General features: G+C 36.6%; 1 long non-coding RNA gene across 1 annotated transcript; it reads left to right on the forward strand.

Moving 5' to 3' along the window:
• The first annotated feature begins 1,570 nt into the window (after window positions 1-1,570).
• On the forward strand, window positions 1,571-15,534 carry LOC113043130 (uncharacterized). Its single transcript, XR_003275671.1, has 3 exons — window positions 1,571-2,488; window positions 4,168-4,234; window positions 14,820-15,534. It is a non-coding gene; the product is annotated as an uncharacterized LOC113043130 (long non-coding RNA).
• Window positions 15,535-18,334: the final 2,800 nt, after the last annotated feature.

Genomic DNA, 18,334 nt, shown 5'->3' on the forward strand with positions numbered 1-18,334 from the left:
CAAATTCTGAGTATGGGTCACCATACTTTTTTTTTTTCACTTTTACTGTTGATATTTGTTAGCCGCTTCAATGATCTAATCAGGCTTTGATGTCCTGGACCACATTATTGACCTCAGAAAAAAAAACCAGCGATGTCGTAACGCCAGTCCACCGCCAAATAACAGGTTTTAACTGCTGCCTGTAAATGACCAAATGAATATGATGAAATCACAATAAACCACACATCTGAGCCCATTGACAGTCTTTCAGTCAAACGTACAATATACATTGTAATTTAAGCTATTGGCCCGTGTGAGGGGAGCTAATTGTTCACTTTTTTGGTCAATAATCAGAAAAGGTCAGTGGTGGAGCTGTCACTGCCTTTCACAATGCCAGCCAGGCAACAGATGTTAATTCGAACCATTACTGTCCTATCGCTCGGCGAGATGAGTTCATGACAAACAGCAGAGCGCTCTCCCATGCCGAGAGAGAGACAATCCAACAGACTATAATTACCTTCAGTGCCATGAGACTGATGGAGACAAGCCCTGCAGAAAAGGACCCATCACCTACCTTAGATATAATATTTTACTACCTAGTAATTTATCCATCATTCCTGAAAGCACTTGGGTCCTATTGTTGTCAGAGCAGGGGAATGAAGGCACCGGCGAGGACTTCAATCTCTGAAATTACACCGTTTTGGAGACAAAGGCTGGATGGAGGGAGAAACAGGGAAGCCATGCTTTGGGGTGGCACTTTTATCAGTGAGTGGCAGATAGTTGAACAATCAGCAAGTCTGGGGGCAAAGTGATGTTGAGGCAGACAGTGCCTTTTGTTTTTAGGATGAATCGAAATGGGTTTGGGGCTGCAAATGAAAAGAGACATTCATAGCATATCAAAATATAATTTTACTGTAACCGATTCTGTTATTTTGAAAGGCTTGGTCTGGAGAGGGAAAAAAAAAACACACGTGTTCTTGTGGAACTGATCATATTTCATGCTGAAGTATGTTTGCGATAGTTGTTTCCAGTCTGTCAGGCTAGACATTAATATGCGACAAAGCTTATCAATTGCAGTTTCATTAGGGAACTTTTGTGATACTAAGACGCTTTCCAATCGTTTTACATTATTTTGTTTTAGTCATAGTTTTTGTCCTTTAATGAAAATATATTTAAAATTTCATCAGTATTTTATGCCACATTCATTCATTTTAATCAATGGTTTAATCAACTTTTTTGACTTTTCACACAGTGGTTTCGGGTAAGATTAATTTTGTTTGATTACTGACATTTTAGTTTAGAGCTCCCTAGTTGAAACCATTGACTTAAATTGCATCTCTTGAGTATTTTTTTTTTTTTATGTATTCAAATGTATCAACGTTTACCAATGTGAAAACTCGAAAGAAGACATTATAATGAGTACCCTATTGTAATATAGGTAATATACTGTAAAATAATTGGAATTAATTCGTTATTTAGTGTGTTGTTATGGAAAGAGTATTCATATGACTTAAATATTCTAGCTCAACTTAGTTCATGTTGACTTTTGTGTAATATGACATTCATTGTGTTTATATATTTGAGTACTCTCATATGTATAGATCGTGTTTGGGGTGAGTTAATTGACCCATAAACAAAGAGCTTCAGTTTATTAGAGTTAATTCACTGTTCATCTTCAACTCAACTTCGACTCTTTAATATATCAAAATTGCTCCCTGTTACAATCCACTCCATCACCTTTTCCTGAACCTTTCAATCCAGATCTGGCCTTTGGAGAGAAACTACCAGAGTCGGTATAACGAAAAGCCACCAGCCGAGTCAGTGAATCCCACTGAAGAGGAAGTGCATCTTCTGCTTGTCATTACAGCTCGGTGACGTTGCTGGTTTTAATGACCTCCCCGAGCAGTCACCACAGCTAGGGGGTTATACAAGCGCACGACTCTCCAGGAAAAGCCTTCCATTAATGGGAAGAGGAACAGAGGTACCCAGGCCGCTTCAGTTCAGCGGACAGATGGGAGGCCATTGTAAATATTTTGATTGATGGAGGGTGGGGTCAAGGCGTAAACCTTTGTTTTCCATATAAATGGGGAAGGCGGGAATCCAATGCAGGATGTTGGCTTGTTTTTGATAGGCCTCCCATTCCTTTGCATGGCAGAATGCAGGGACCCTGAAGGTTAGGGGAGGTTTCCATGGATCTAAATGCGCTTAAGAATGTTGCGAACATATTTGGTGTATCTGACCTTGTTTTATTGGAAAGTTCCTGCTGGTCTGAGAGGCATATCCTATAGCGGAGATGTCTTTGAGAAAGATATGGTCATATATGAGTTTGCAAAGTAACAGTATGAGTAATGATTCTTTTGTTTTTCCTATGACAGATTGAGCTGACCCAAGGGATTGCCTTTTTTTTTTTTGACAAATTAGACCTGACCAATGTGTTTTTTATCTTGAGAGTGTGACTTTTTTTTCTCTCCCAAGAGGCCACAACAAGCAGAAGAGTCCAAAGCAACAGGTAAATTCTGCCCTTCACATACATTCTCACACCTTCCTTTCCTCCCCAAGCAGACAAATACTTCTAACCGGTAATCTGCAGCAGTGACCAGCCCAGGGATCCAAATCAGTCCTTACCCACACATTACCTTAATGATGTCACAAAGGAATGCCCCATGGTCCTACCCTCTGATTGGCCCCCAGCTCGTCACAGGTCTAATCAGGAAGTGTTGGTGTTAAGAAGAGTGGCTTTCCTAATTTAAGGTGTTATCTGCGAGACAATGGCCTGTTTTGTTATTGCATTAGAAAGGTGACTTGTCCCAGGGGCTCTGACACATCTTCTCACACACAAGTACCCCGTTAAGGGCAGGGAGACCAGAACAGGCAACATGTTACAAAGTATAGAAGGAATCAGATTTCATCCCTTTAAAGGTGATCAAATCACAGTAATGGCTCTGAATGGGTTCTTTTTGTATTATTTTTTTTATAGTTTTGGTCCTGAGTGTTGATTGGTCAGTACATTTGTTTTGACTGATAATAATAATAACAACAACTGCTATGATAATTTATAGATTTTTTTTTGTATGTGCAAGGTTTGTTTGTTTAATTATTTTCCAAAATACTGCCTTATGTAGTGAAACAGAATGAATTAATTTATTTAGTTAGATTATTTAGTGCTTGCCCTATGTAGGGATGTGGATATGGTCATGCCTAAAGGGTTTGCCAAGCAAGCCAGCTGTCAAAATTGAACTTACTAAGTGTTCTCAGTCCTCTATGCTATTCTTCCAAACATAAATGTAATAATTTACAGTAAATTTGTTTGTTGCCATAAGCACTGAGTGCTGGCCATTGTAGATCAGTGTGGCTGATACAGGACGATATGAAATGATGTCGGATGGTGCTGGAGTTGTTAACACATTCAAATCACATTAAGATAAATTGACTGCAGAGTCAAACAGACACGCATGTGCGTGAACGGCCGGTCATAAACATGATTGAAAGCTGTGTACATCCATCCACGTGCTCGCCTGAATTGCACATAATGACTCCAGGACACACACGCATACACACAACCACACAGTCAATTGAGTGTGAGAAAGACGATGAAACAATCTTTTCCGCTCTGGGCCTGTAATCGGGGCCTCACTTTTGAGCAGCGTCCATGTGAATATGTAGCATATTTGTCACATGGCTTTAATAGAGAGAATCAAGTTATTTAGTTTGGGTAATGAGGTGGTAGCTTGTTGTGGGTTGGCAGTGACCTCTGTCAAACACAGGTCCATGAACACGTGAACCGAGGCACTGATGACAACTTTGCCCAGAAAGAATGGTAATATGTGTTTCATTTGGCTGCCTATCTCTGTGTCATGAATCAGTATGAACTTGAATTTGTGGATTAACAAATATAATATAATATATAATTAACAATATATTTCCCCCCAATTTGGGCAATTTTCATCAAGGATCTCCCATCCTCCATAAAACAAACAAATAAATAAATAAATAAAACTTGATATTTGAAACATAGGTAACTTATAATGCTATGGATTTATGTGTATTTATTAGTTTGTTCATTTTGTGTTTATCTTTTTCTTATATATATATATATATATATATATATATATATATATATATATACAACAATGAACAACTTTGTTTCTTATATATTGCTAATTGTTTTTTTCTTTTCTTTTCTCTAAGAAAGTTGTTTGCCAAGAAGACTCAAGGAGCTTGAGAAGAGACATGAAAAAACACAAATTAGATCAAGGTAAATATCCCCTGCGAATGAGGTATTTATGTGTATCATTTCCAATCAATCTGTAATTTTCTTAAGTTATGCAAAAAGTGTGAGAATAGCAATGGTGTATTAAGTACCTGAAAGCCATACTCAAGTAAAAGTACAGATATCTTACTGGAAAATTACTTTGCTAGAAGTCACCGTTTAGAATAATAAAAGTATAGAAGTCTTAAAGTATGATATTTTCATTGTACTTAATTATGAAAATCTTATTGAAAGTGAAAGTACAAGTAAATTCAAAATGGAAAAGAAGCAAATAAATATACATTTATTAATTTTTTTTTATATAAAGTAGCAAGATTGTGTTCAATTTGAACTCTTTCTTCCATTTTGTATTTTTGGGTAAAATAAGAAGCACTTCATCTGTACTTAGTGTCTTTCATTCCAACATAAGAAGAGATTTGAGTCACTGAGATTCAACCGATTCGTTCAAAAAGCTGATTCATTCACACAATTCATTCACTAATTAAAGACCATTGCTCAGAGACCAAAAAAGTGCTGTGATCTTTGTTTGGAACTATTTTCGTTAGAAAAATTAAGTGACGTGACATTCAGCCAAGTATGGTGAGCCATACTCAGAATTCGTGCTCTGTGTTTAACCCATTCAAAGTGCACACACACAGAGCATTTAACACACACACTGTGAACACACACCCGGAGTTGGGGGTTCAGTGCCTTGCTCAAGGACACCTAAGTTATGATATTGCCGGCCCGAGATTCAAACTCACAATCCTATGGTTAGGAGTCAAACTCTCTAACCACTAGGCCATGACTCCCCTGCAAAAAACAATTCTTTGTTTCTGAATGAATCAGCTGTTTGAATGAATCTGTTGAATCTCATTTTAATATTTAGATTTCATTGCTGTTTAACTCATCATTATTGTTTTTGTTGAGAGCCAGAAAATAAGTCTTCATTAACACTCGTCTTTATTTTTATTTTTTGTGATGTGACATGACATTGTTTCTGGTGAGTAAATCTACTGAGTGTTCTTGGAATTTCTAGAAAGTGAACATCACAGTGCACTTAAACTACTATATATTGACATGGTTCACTCTAGCTAGTGTACTGAATACTAAACTAGGGATCTAACTGAGCCACACCCCATTACACCTGCTTTGTTTATCTTCTCACTGTACTGAAGAATATGGCACGGCTTCACACACTTCTCTTTGTGGCTGCCATTTTATCTGTTTCGTCAACTGTGGCGTTTAACATTAAAAAAAAAAAAAAAAAAAAAAGAAGATGATGGCTATTGAGTTAATAAAACTGTTAAATCCATGTGCAAAGAAGTGTGTGTGTGTGTAAAGAGCACTTGGGATTTGTCCCATACCACTGCACCCTTTGTGACAGTTGGAGTGTGTGTGATCCTTAGCCAACAATGCTTGTTTGACTTGTAGAGTTTATTTTTCTGGTAACCGTTCTGTTCTGTTAACTCAGTTGTCATTACAAGCCGTTAAAGGCACAAAGCCTTTTGCGGCGTGATTACAACAGTCAATTAGTCGAATTAGCTTTTTTCAGTCATCTAATTCCCATCTAAAAACATCACATCAGACTGTAAGAATAAAAAAAAAATGGCTGAATGATTTTATGCTCAATTTTCTCCACCTATGTAAAAAAAAACAATTATTTTGTCTCCCACCGGAAACAAAATTGGAAGGTACAGTTCCTATTCAATGGGTCGTTTGTCTACCGGTGGCAATATGTAAACTGTCACAGCATGAAATCGGTTTTCTACCGTTTTCTACCGCATTTTGAGCACATTAGTATCGCAATTAGAGGGCTTCAGTTATGCAACGCTAGCCGTGGAAAACACAGAGCCCCGCGCTGTCAGTCCCTTTTCTTTTCTTCCAGGACTGTCGCCCTTTAAGAAGGTGATTGGGCCCGTACCCTAATCGCCACAGATAATAAATTGATCAACTCTTAAACTTCTGAGAGGGTTGAATGGGGCTCACCCCATCCATTGAGCGTGGACGGATTACTCACGCTTAGTTGGCTCTAGGTAGGCTTTGGCAAGCCTCCCCACCAGGCCTGGGAATGGGGCTGCATTGAGGCCCATTCACAAGCGCCTGACACAGAGCTTGCTTTTATACCGCACTGCTTTATTATGAGAAGATCCCCAGCCGCCCACCCCGGGCTTGTCCTTGCCGTACTCTTTCTTGCACGTTAAGAAAAGGTTATCCCCTACCTTAATCCATATTGCAATGTGGATTAGAGCACGATTGTGTGTGTGTGTGAGGGGGTGCAGAGTGTTTCAACTTCACACAGCATTCCCCACGAGACACTCTCTCTCTCTCTCTCTCTCTCGCTCCCCCTCTTTCACCCTGTTTCTCTCTCTCTTTTACAAAGTGCCTATAGGCTCTGGTAAAGGATTTGCATCTTGAATGGGTAACCTGCAGTTCTCCTCAATGAAGACATCAGATCAAAGTTCAACCAGTCAAAGCCCTGCTAAAACGTTAAGGAGGCCGGCACGTACACAAAGGCACGGGATGAACGGCAACTGCTGCCTCAGGAGTGGGGTAAAAAAACAAACTGGAATCCCTGATCCAGATTAAGAGTGGATTATGGCATTCACAATGGAGCCGGTTTCATTTGAATTCACCAAAGAATTGTGTTCCATATTTCAGTTTTTAATGTTTATTGTAAACTTTGCATAGGATTAAAAATAAGGGGGAAAAAAACTTCATTGTTCTCTTCTAGAACTTCGGTTCCATCCATTTTCAGTGTTCCAAAGTAAGCGTCACTGATTTCCACCTGTTTCTGCTAGCAACTTTTATTTTATTTATTTTTTGCATTAATTTCTTTAAAAAAATTCTATATATACAAATGGAACGTAGTACTTGATGTACTGTCTTTAATTTATTCTTTTTTTTTTTTTTTTTTAAGAATTGTCTTTCAAATAATTTTTTGTATTAATTATATTTAATAAGATTTTTACTTAATTTGTATTGATCATTTCCAAAAAATTTCATTTTCCAAAAACGTCTTTAGCTCCACTAAAAGGAAAATAGCACTGCTAAAGACAATAACATACTAATTACTGCCCTTTCCTGGCGTCAGGTCTTGCTTAATTGCTCTTATCTCCTTCCTTATTTGTGACAGTCAGATCCTTAAGTTTAGGATCGGGCTTTTATCATCACGACACAATGAAAGCTCACTGACTAGAAATTAATCCTTTTGCTGTTGTCTCCTAAATGAGCCAAAAGCCCCATGTTGGTTCCCTGACTATTAAATTGGGTTATTTTATGATATGGTATAATTGGTATCAATTGCTCTCCAGGTGACATGGACCCTGTTGTTTAAATGGTGCTGCTTTTCCCACAAGGAAGGAAGCGCCTTGCTGGGCATGAACTGTACCGAGGCACTTCTCCAGCGATAATATTAATTAGCTAACCCATTCGTTCACTTAGATATTCTTGCTGCAGTCATCATTATCTATATGAAATACGCCCAGCAGGATGGCCATGATACAATATATTACCAACAAAGGCAACTGTGTGAAATGTGTGCTTTCCCCTTCTTAAAATCATGGTGCGGTGGAAAGGACCTGAGCACTTTTCTCCTCATTTAATTTGGGCCTGGTGAGCAGTGTTTAGCGCAGCGGGCTCAGAGGGTGCCATTGTTTATTTGTCAAAAGTTAAAAATGCCTCTCGTCGGCGGCTCTTTAAAAGCAGGTTTAAGAGGTGCCCCAATGCTAAATTGTAAAGTTGTGTCCCAAATTGAGCACGTGACAAAGAGTGCCTTAATTGATGGGTTCGTTGGAGGAATAAGAAAAGTGCTTAAATTGATGTTTGGTATTATGGCCCTTTCATGTGTAATAGGCCTGGTTAAGATCATAAAAGCTAAGGAAATGTTAACATTTGAAAGAAGAACCCAGTAAAATAGCATGAGTTTGTAATGTTAGATCATTTGTTTCCCGACAGTAAAGGAAGAAAAAAAATAGCAACAGTAAGTTGCAGACTATTGGCTAGCTGGAATTGAACCACAGGCTGAATGAAGCATGGAACCCTAAGGCCGCAATTAAAAAGGTATGAATCTCATTGCATTAGAAAACAAAATATCAAACAAAATGGCATTTATTAGAACTATAGCACAAGCACATATTTTTCCAGTAAAATTTATAAAAATGTAAACTTGAGAACTTTGTGGTTGTCAAATTCTAGTGAAATATATCCATTATGTGATTCCTGCTAAGAAATCAGTTTAAGATGATTAGGTCTCCTAATCTAGACAGATTGGGAAAAACCTGCTTAACCCAGTCTATGCTGGTCTTAACTGGTTTAATTAAGATGGTTTCCCAAGTAGATTTGTTGGTAGAACTTAAAAAGGTTTGGGTCATTTTTCAGCGATTAGGTGGCTTATAGACAAACCAACTTTCCTAAACCGGTTAATACCAGTAAGCCATTTTAGACTGGTTTATTCCAATTTTTTTTTTTTCTCCAGCAGAACTGAACTAGACCTAAGCTCATCTCAGTGCACTTTAAGGGAACAGACTTCTACTAATCTTGCGGCCACTACCTTTCAAATGTATGTGGTCGGTAAGAATTTTTTAATGTTTTTGAAAGAAATCTTTTGGGCTCAGCAAAGCCACATTTATTTGATCAAAACTACTGCTGAAAACAGTAATTTAACAAACAAAAATATTATTATATTTTAAAATAAATAATTCTATTTGAATATATTTTAAAATGTAATTTATTTCTGTGATCGAAAAGCTAAAGTATCATTACTCCAGTCTTCAGTGTCACATGATCCTTCAGAAATCATTTGAATACACTGATTTGATGCTTGAGGAACATTTCTTATTTTCATCAATGTAGAAAATAGTTGTGCTGCTTAATGTCTTTGTAGAACCTGTGATACACTTTTCCAAAAACATTTGGTGAATAGAAGATTCAAATGAGAAGCATTTATTTAAAAAAAAAAAAAAAAAATATATATATATATATATATATATATATATATATATATATATATATATATATATATATATATATATATATATATTAGTAATTTGAATATCTCTACTGTTACTTTGATTGCTTTAAATGCATCCTTGTGGAAAACTTAACCTCTTTTTAATAAATAAATAAAATCATACTAACGTAAAATTAAATTAGAAAATCTATTTTAGCTGTGAGGAAGCCAGAAACCAAATATGCCGTTCTGAAGAAACTATAAAATAACGAGCTTTTTTTAATCTCCAATGAACCATATATCCCATTCATTTTTACTTTATTTGTATAATATATTGAGTCAAAGCAAGTCAAAGCAACATGGTAAAGCACAACAATTTTTCCCGTCATAGTTGTGTTTTTGTTTATGGTCTCATTTCAAAACATTTACTTCAAAACTTGTTGATGATTGTTTGGCGAATCTCTGGAATTGTCAGGCCTCACCTTTATTATTTGGAAGTGGAGATGAATGTAAGAAATGATTATACCGGCAGCCCTAGTCATTATCTTATCAAACAATGGCAGGCCTGTTCAAATTAAACATTCTTCTGTTGACAGGTGTGTACGGATGTGCTTCTCTTGCCGTGTGCCTCGTGTGCGTTTGTGTCTGGGGTTGTGAGTGTGACAGACAGGGGTTTACTTTGACAGAGAGACCCCCACGCACTCCCGAGAGACGCTCCCCCTCCCTCCCTGACAGACAGTATAGCACAGATAGCACATCTTCCTGGTGAAGGGGTGTCTATGTGTGTGTGTGTGTGTGTGTGTAAATGTAAAGTACACGGCGTAGGAGTAGTGTGTGACAGAGGCGCAATGTGCATGTGGGTGTATCTTGGTAGACAGAGGTTCAACACAGCAGAGGCAGGTGAAGGTGCTGCCCTGATTCAGCTGTAGACTGTTTATTAGAGAAGGAGGGAGGGATAGACAGATAAGTGGAGGGTTAGACTGATGGGGGGGGGGGTAGATCAGGTGTTTCTCACCCAGCCCCTCATTAATGGCTCGTTCATTATTTCTGATTTAGCACAGGAGTGCTGCGGTAGTGTCAACTCTTAACTTCATTCATTAAATCATTAATTTTTTTCCAGACGGTAAGTGAGGCCAGTGTAATGAAGCCATCACAGTCTCAGCAGAATTCACCCCTTGTTAACCGTCTCTTGCAGGTTGTGAATGCCAGTCACTGATTAACAGATTCCCCAGTGTTTTAATGACGGCACTTATCAATGGTTTTCCGTAGAACTCTTTGGGTAGACTTGGGTTGCATGCATTATGATTGTTTTATGTATTTCTTACACTAAGAGAAAGTTCTATATTATTGGCTATTTTTATTTTTTCATTTACATTCATGCATTTGGCAGATGCTTTTATCTAAAGGAACATAGCATTAGCATAACATAGCATTCAAGGTTCACGTTTTATTTAATTTCTGGACATGGTGTCTTGAATATAAAAGTTTTCTGGATATTTTCTATGGTAATTTTTTTCATTGGTATTCTGAGGAAATGAGTACTGAGGAAATATGGTGAAGGAATGTGAATATGGTGATCATTTCCATGGTATTTGAATCTGATCCCATTATGGTAGCATTAAAGTCACCTTTGGTAATTGTAGGCATACAATTTAAAGCCCCAAAAGCAAAACAAAATATAAACTAAACAAGTTAAATAAAAACAAAACATATATAACAATTCTACTCTCTCTCTACTCTCTCTCTCTCTCTCTCTCTCTCTCTCTCTCTTTCTATATATGTATGTGTAATATATATATATACACACACACACAATATAGTTATATATAAAAAATACAGTGAGATATGTCTAAACTGAAACAAATAAAAAAATCTAACTAAAAAAACTAAATCTAGACAAAACACAAGTAAATATAGTCTAAATATCAACAATTATTTTGAAAAACAAGGGTCTGTCCTGTGAACTGAAACAAAACAAAATCTTCCAAACAAAAATAAACAAAACAACTTACAAACAAAGTACATTAATTGAAATATAAACTGTTTTTTAAATTTAAAGTAAATAAATAAAGATTTCTCCTGGTAACCGCAAGGTTATAGGTTTGAATCCCAAAATGGTTGTTCTGAGAGCTATATGCATTTTGTCCCGGAGCAATGCACTTAAACCAAGGTCATTCATTGGGGATTTTGTTTATAATGGAGGACTATTGTTTTAGAGAGAGAGAAAAAAGGTTATTTACTTGTTACTCTTTAAGTTTGTTGTATTATATGAATAACAAGGCAAACTGGTATGATACTCATGAATATTGACTGAACTCATCATCATCTTCATAGTCCACCATTATATCCACCCCCACTAGCTCTTTCATTTGTAACACCCAGTTGTTGTCACCAGTCAACAACGGGGTGTTACCAGTCTCTGCGATGCCGGTTCACGAGTTGAGAACAGGCCTATGTACCTAAAGAAACCTTGAAAAAGCTCTCTGAGTCCTCTCCTCCCCTGTTATCCTTTACCTCAGGGATTTGGTGGCCTCCAGGGTCTGCCATCATCAGCAGCCAGCAAGATGTTTCCAGGCAGCTCGAAAGGCAAACAAGTATTGTTGAGTGTCATATATGACAACGTGCAAGTCTTTTTATCCCCAACGTGATCTGGCAAGATGCCACGTGTTAAAGGGCATCATGCCTTTCCCATACCAAGTTTATTTCCTTTATTTCCTTACCTAAAAACCTGCTTTTGTAGAATAGACTTGTTGTCAACATGATGTCCGAGACTACTGTTGTGTGATCTAGAAAAACTAAAATCATTCTTGATTTTTCTTGTTATTTAACAAAATAATTGGGTCTCCCGGAGCACGCTCTTCAGCATAGTTAAACCACTTTCATATTCACCTCAAAATATGTGGAGAGAAATTATAAATCGCAATGGAGCGCAGCACTTAGAATGCTGTGAAGTGCACAAATGAAGCCCAGTTGATGATTCTGGCAAAAGGCAGTCTTGTGATCTTTGCGGCGTGACGTTTTTTTGGCCTCTTTCCTCCTCAGTGTGCATGAAGTCTCCTCCACGACCCTAAGCTTGACGTGCCAAAAAAGTTGTGACTTGCTTTTGAAAGCTATCCAGCCTTTTATAAAGGAAGTCTAGACAGTTGATTGGTTGTTCTGCAGTAGTTTAGTGCTTCTTTTAGTAGACTATTTTTAAACAGCAGATAATAGTTATTGCCAAATGTCTTAGTGAGCTCTGTTTATTTACGTAGTTTGCCATAATACAATGGGAAGCAGTTTATATATATATTTTTTTGTGTCTGTGTCTGTGTGTGTGTGTGTGTGTGTGTGCGTTCTGACCTGAACCCCCTCCCATTTCACTCTCACGCACAATAAAAAGGCACTTTGAATGAAACTTACTTAGCTTCTCTCTTGTGGGCTAATGAGGTTCTGTTCAATATGCTATTTTTCATATTCCATTTGATGTGTTTAAATATTAATCTTGTGAAATATTAATGCAACGGGAGCCTTCTGCAGTGGCTGTTCGGGGAGGATAACTCCTGATAAGTGTTAATGTATCAGAAGCAGTGTAAATTTAGTGTGAGAGCTGCTCCGAGATCAGTAAGCTTTTGTCTTTTGTGGTTGCTAATGGCCTGACTTTTAATGGACACTGTGCTATTAGGGTTGCATAATTACATGCTGTGTTTGCATTTGATTTTATGCATGTGATCTAAATTCTGTGTGTTTGAGTTGAATTAAAACTGAAACTAAAATTAATATATATATATATATATATATATGTATGTATGTATGTATGTATGTATGTATGTATGTATGTATGTATATATATGTATGTATATTATATATATATGTATGTGTATATATATATATAATATATATAATATATATATATATAATATATATATATATATAATAAATAATATATATGTATATATATATGTATATGTTATGTATATATATATGTATATATATATATATATAATATATATGTATGTATGTATGTATATATATATATTATATATATTATATATATATATATATATGTATATGTGTATATGTATATAGTCTCTTTTTTTATACAACAACATTTCACATTTTATTTAGTTTAACTTGATGAACTAAAATAAATACTAAAACTGAAATAAGAAAAATGAAATAAAATATGACAAAAACACACAACAAAATTATTAAAGGCTTTAACTAAAATGTAAAAAAAAAAATCACAATGATTACTGAAATGATATTGTTTCTTATACAATTGACAATTGTTTCTTAAGTGTCAATAGAGTCTAAAACATTTTGAGATTCAGGGTGTATTATTGAAAAGCATCATTGATTGGTTTATTTTATTTTATTTTTTTGTATTGTTTTATCATCAGAGTAACCAAAAACATATTTTATATTAAGTGTAAAGAGGCCCTAAGCAAACAAACAAACAAACAAAAACATATACAAACAAACAAACAGAACTTAATGAATCTGTCGTGTTTGAATTTGTACAGGAACAAATTTTGAAAGTAATTCACAGATTCAAGTCTCTCCTTTTTTGAAGCAAAATACTTATACTTGAATAAATATATATTTAAAAGGAAATATATAAGATTAATAAATGTAATAATTTCAATTATTTCTACTGTTCATTACACTAGAAGCTTAAGTGTTGTTTACTTAAATCTACTATTTCTAAATAGTAACTAGGCTATAGTTTCCCTACTTGAATTTTTTACTTGGCAACCTCCAAGTCTACTGTAGTTTTCTCCACACTAGTGCATGAGTGTCTGTGTATCCTAATGCTCTGGCCCTGTGTACATTCTGGTGTTGGTCTGCCTTACTGTACATTGGGGTCACAGCGTGCTGGGGACGGTGTCAGCTGGGTGGGCATATGGAAGTCTTGGCTGATGGTGCAAGCAGACTGTGGGCAACCCTGGGTCCAAACTTGGGCACATTTGTTCTATAGGCAGAAGGCAGGGGCAACCCCTATACCGGCCACACTCTGTGGACCCGGGACAGCGGCCCCCACCAGATGCCTGTTTTTGTCCACACTGTGCACTGCGCCATTTTGAGATTAATCTTGCCATAATTTGGTTTCAAATGGTTCATTTTACGAAACGTGGTTTTGAAAGCATTTTAAGCAGACGCTCATTCTGTTATTGCATTTTCTCAAACTTTGAATAATGTATAATTAAAAGCCTGTTACATCCTGCATGAAATGGTTATATAAACTTTAAAAAGTGTTTTTGGAGAGCTATTCTCCGGTGTTCATTTTACAAACTCACAATCCGGTAGTTCTGGAGCTCTGTTTATGTAATTTCATATGTCAGGCTGATTAACTGTAAGAGGTACTACTAAATTAAAAGATCTTGACTTGACCTAACTAAGATGGCATATAATGAAAATGGACAAAAAAAAAAAAAAGAAAGGAAAAAAACATGGCTCTCGGAGCATGAATGTTTCATCAGCTCTATGCTGCTGAAAGCCTCGAGTTGAGTCTCTACCACACAATTGACCTGAAAGTTTAATAATAACTCGCTCATGAGGTGCTGCATGTGTGTCAGGCCGTGTTTCTGAGTCTACATCTACAGCTTTGCTTGTATTTTCAACTCTATTTCTGTGTGTGTGTGTGTGTGTGTGTGTTTACAGAAGATGTGACACCGCCCATCCCATTCTGGATGAAAAGGGTCCTGCGAGAGAGGAGAGTACAGCCAACCACATGGCAGGGCAGGCGCGGTGTCCTGGGCTGGGGCCGTATGGAAGGTCAGGGGGGTTGGCAAATAGTGGCAGCCAGGATTCTGAAGGAAACAGTGGGAGAATGGGGCGGCTTGAGCCCGCTGGTCACCAGCCAACATGCCCAACCTCGAGAGTTCGCTTTCCTCGACTCCGTCTCAAAGCACTCCATGCCAAACGGTATGCAGAACGGCTCAATGTAGTTATCTGGTTAGCGTAGTAATGTTGATGTTGCTGACATCCCCCATTCTGAGCTTAGTTATGAAAAGTACAATTGGCATCAACAGGGCTTATTTGTGACCGCATAATACAGTCTTAATCTGAAAAATGAAGTGTTCAAGAGAAGGTTTTCGCAGTGATGTCATAAATGAATCATTCTGGGTTCCCTAAAGAACCATTCACTGAACACTTCTTGTCATCGTATTTTTAATAAACTAAAGAACCTTTTCCACTATAAAGAACTTTTTTTTCTGAAATGGAAATGGACTACAGATCTAAAAGCTCTTTATGGAACCATCAATGCCAGTAAAGAACCTCTATTTTTAAGAGTGCTTGCTGCTTATTTTATGATTGTGTTCCAGATAATCAATGCACACAAATATATTTGTTTTAGTTTAAGTATTGAATACGAGAAAAATTATACCACAGAATGATGTGATGTGAGATGTGAAACTAGCAAAGCTATGTTGGAAATCTTTTGGCCTACACACACACACACACACACACACAAATATATTGATTAAATGTGACTATGTTTATATATGATTATATAGTGTGTGATAGATAGATAGATAGATAGGTAGATAGATAGATAGATAGATAGATAGATAGATAGATAGATAGATAGATAGATAGATAGATAGATAGATAGATAGATAGATAGATAGATAGATAGATAGATAGATAGATAGATAGATAGATAGTAATGGTAATTATAACAAACTTTTGCAATTTATTTTACAGAGTGATTTAGAAAAAAGTATGTGAGAAGCAATATGTTTTATCTATTAATTATTTTTTTTGCACCTGTCAATCTAATTACATGAGGAGCTCTCCATGTCTTTATCACAAGCTCTTTTCAGTCTCTATACAAAACTCCACACCAGTGATACCAAACCTTCGCTTGGTCTCACTTGTGATTTAAAGTAGGACAAAAACATCTTTTTTTTCCATGAAAATTGCATAAGGGCAGGGCAACAAACATGGAAAAGGGGGCCATGTGAAATATTGAAAAGGTTGAATAATTCAGGGCATCCGGTCATGTGTTAAAAACAGGATTTTGGGGAAAGGGGGTGGAGGAGAAGGTGAGGCGTAAGGGGAGTGATCCCCCAGCCGCTCTCCACACCCACCTGCAGGGTGACAGTCCTCTCTCCTGGTCTGAACCCCATCTGGAGCGGGACGGGATTAGACCAGGCCTGACAATAGTCCGGGAGTAGCTATGGAAAAAGTTCAATACACACTGCTTCTGTTCTAAGCTTTTTCCAATTGTGGGCATTTCTATTTAAGTATTACAGCCTTTTCCTTTCACAGCATAACATTGTTTTCATTGTAATCAAATGCAAGTATAATTTTTCCTCATTTGTGCTTTACTTAAAATAAATTAAATAAAATCTTATGTAAACGAATACATATAAATTAATTTTATATAACTGAAAATAATGTGCATTTAATCAATACAATTTTATTTAGGAATTATGTTGTGTCTAACTATTTACACAACTAAAGTGTAGTTATAGGTCCCATGATTCTATGAATATTTGCGTATTTATGTACAATATACACATGCAACTGTTATGTTTATTTATCATTTAAACATGTACATATATTTTATATGATATAAAATTTACCATACTTCAGAGGACATATGGACCAACTACTGTTTTTCTTTCTTTTAAAAATCACCCTTTCTCATAAAAATATGTTGCCATTTTAATTTAAATATTATTTTACAGAATATAAAATCTAGCATTACTGCAGAGGACATCTGTAGACCAACTATTGATTTTCTTTCCTTTACAAATCAGCCCTCACATAAACCCTGAGGTATTCTGCCACACACAGACACACATGCAATCACACACACACCACGTCATCCTCTCTGAAGTGAATGGAGGGCTGGATGGGCTTCTCTCGTTCACTCACACACAAAAAAAGTGCATTAGGGGCTGGGAGGGCTACATGGCAACTGCTCCGCATGTTGTCAGGATAGATTAGTGTGACACGACTCAATCAGACGTTCAGCTCCGCAGACAGGCTCGGGGGAATTTTGCAGAATGCCGTACGAGATCCCCATTGCTCTTGGATACACACACACCCATTGGCCATCTCCACTTCTAGTTCTTAGAATCAGACAATCAATTTATTTATATTTATAATCCTATTACATTTGTACATATTGTGCGTTTATAAGTATTGTTGTCTTAGCATGTGTTTTGCATAAAGCATGGCTAGTTGCACTGGATTTCATAAATGCCATCTACACAGAACCGATATTTTTAGTTTGTTGGTTTTGGTACCAGTTTTATTGGGTTATTTGGTACAACCTGTGTTTGTGTGTGTGTTCGAGGGAGAGAGAGTACGCTTGTTCTCAGTAAATATCAGCAGGCCAACTCGGGTCTCCTCCCACTGTTTTGTTTACCAAAATGAATGTGCCCATTACATCACTGGCTGGGGAATCTCAACGTGGATTTTTATGCCATTTAATTGCATTTATAAATTTGGCAAATGATTAATGTATTAGGCATCACAACTGTGTTCAATGTTTTCAAAAGCAAATCAGCATATTGAATTATTTCTAAAGGATCATGTGACACTGAAGACTGGAGTCATGATACTGAAAATTCAGAAACATTTTCAAATAGATTAAAAAAAGAATATATAAAATACTGTGTGTCTTAAGTTGGGACATAAAAGACTTCTTTCTAAAACATAAAAACCATTTTCCAACCCTACTGTTTTGTTTTGTTTGGATTTGTTTTGTTCCGTTTTGCTTTGCTTTGTGCTTAGTTTTTTTGTTTTTGTTTTTAAACAAACAATTCATCTGTGAAGATTATTCCGATTCGTATTCTTTCCGTCTTTCCTTTTCATATGACATCACCATGTCCTTTTATTTTTCAGCCCCACCCCTTCAATCTCCAGTCTTATGAAGATCACTCATCACAATTCAGTCTTCTCCTGATGGATAAAACCAAAACCCAATCACTTTCTTCTTGTTGAATATTTTTTTTCTTGTTAATATGAAAGTGAAATACGTTTCATATTGGCTTTAAATATTAGAGAGGAAATATTTGAATTGACCATGTTTGGTTCTCCAAGCTGTTGGGTTTAAACATGAGGTAGAAAATGTAGCGTAGTTCTCTGTCCGTCTCAGCTTGCTGTAGCTGCACCAATGCATGGCTGAATCCTGCATGCCAGCCGCCCTGTCACATACA

Source organism: Carassius auratus, chromosome 25 (genome assembly GCF_003368295.1).
Source record: "Carassius auratus strain Wakin chromosome 25, ASM336829v1, whole genome shotgun sequence".
In the NCBI taxonomy this organism is placed as follows: Eukaryota; Metazoa; Chordata; class Actinopteri; order Cypriniformes; family Cyprinidae; genus Carassius; species Carassius auratus.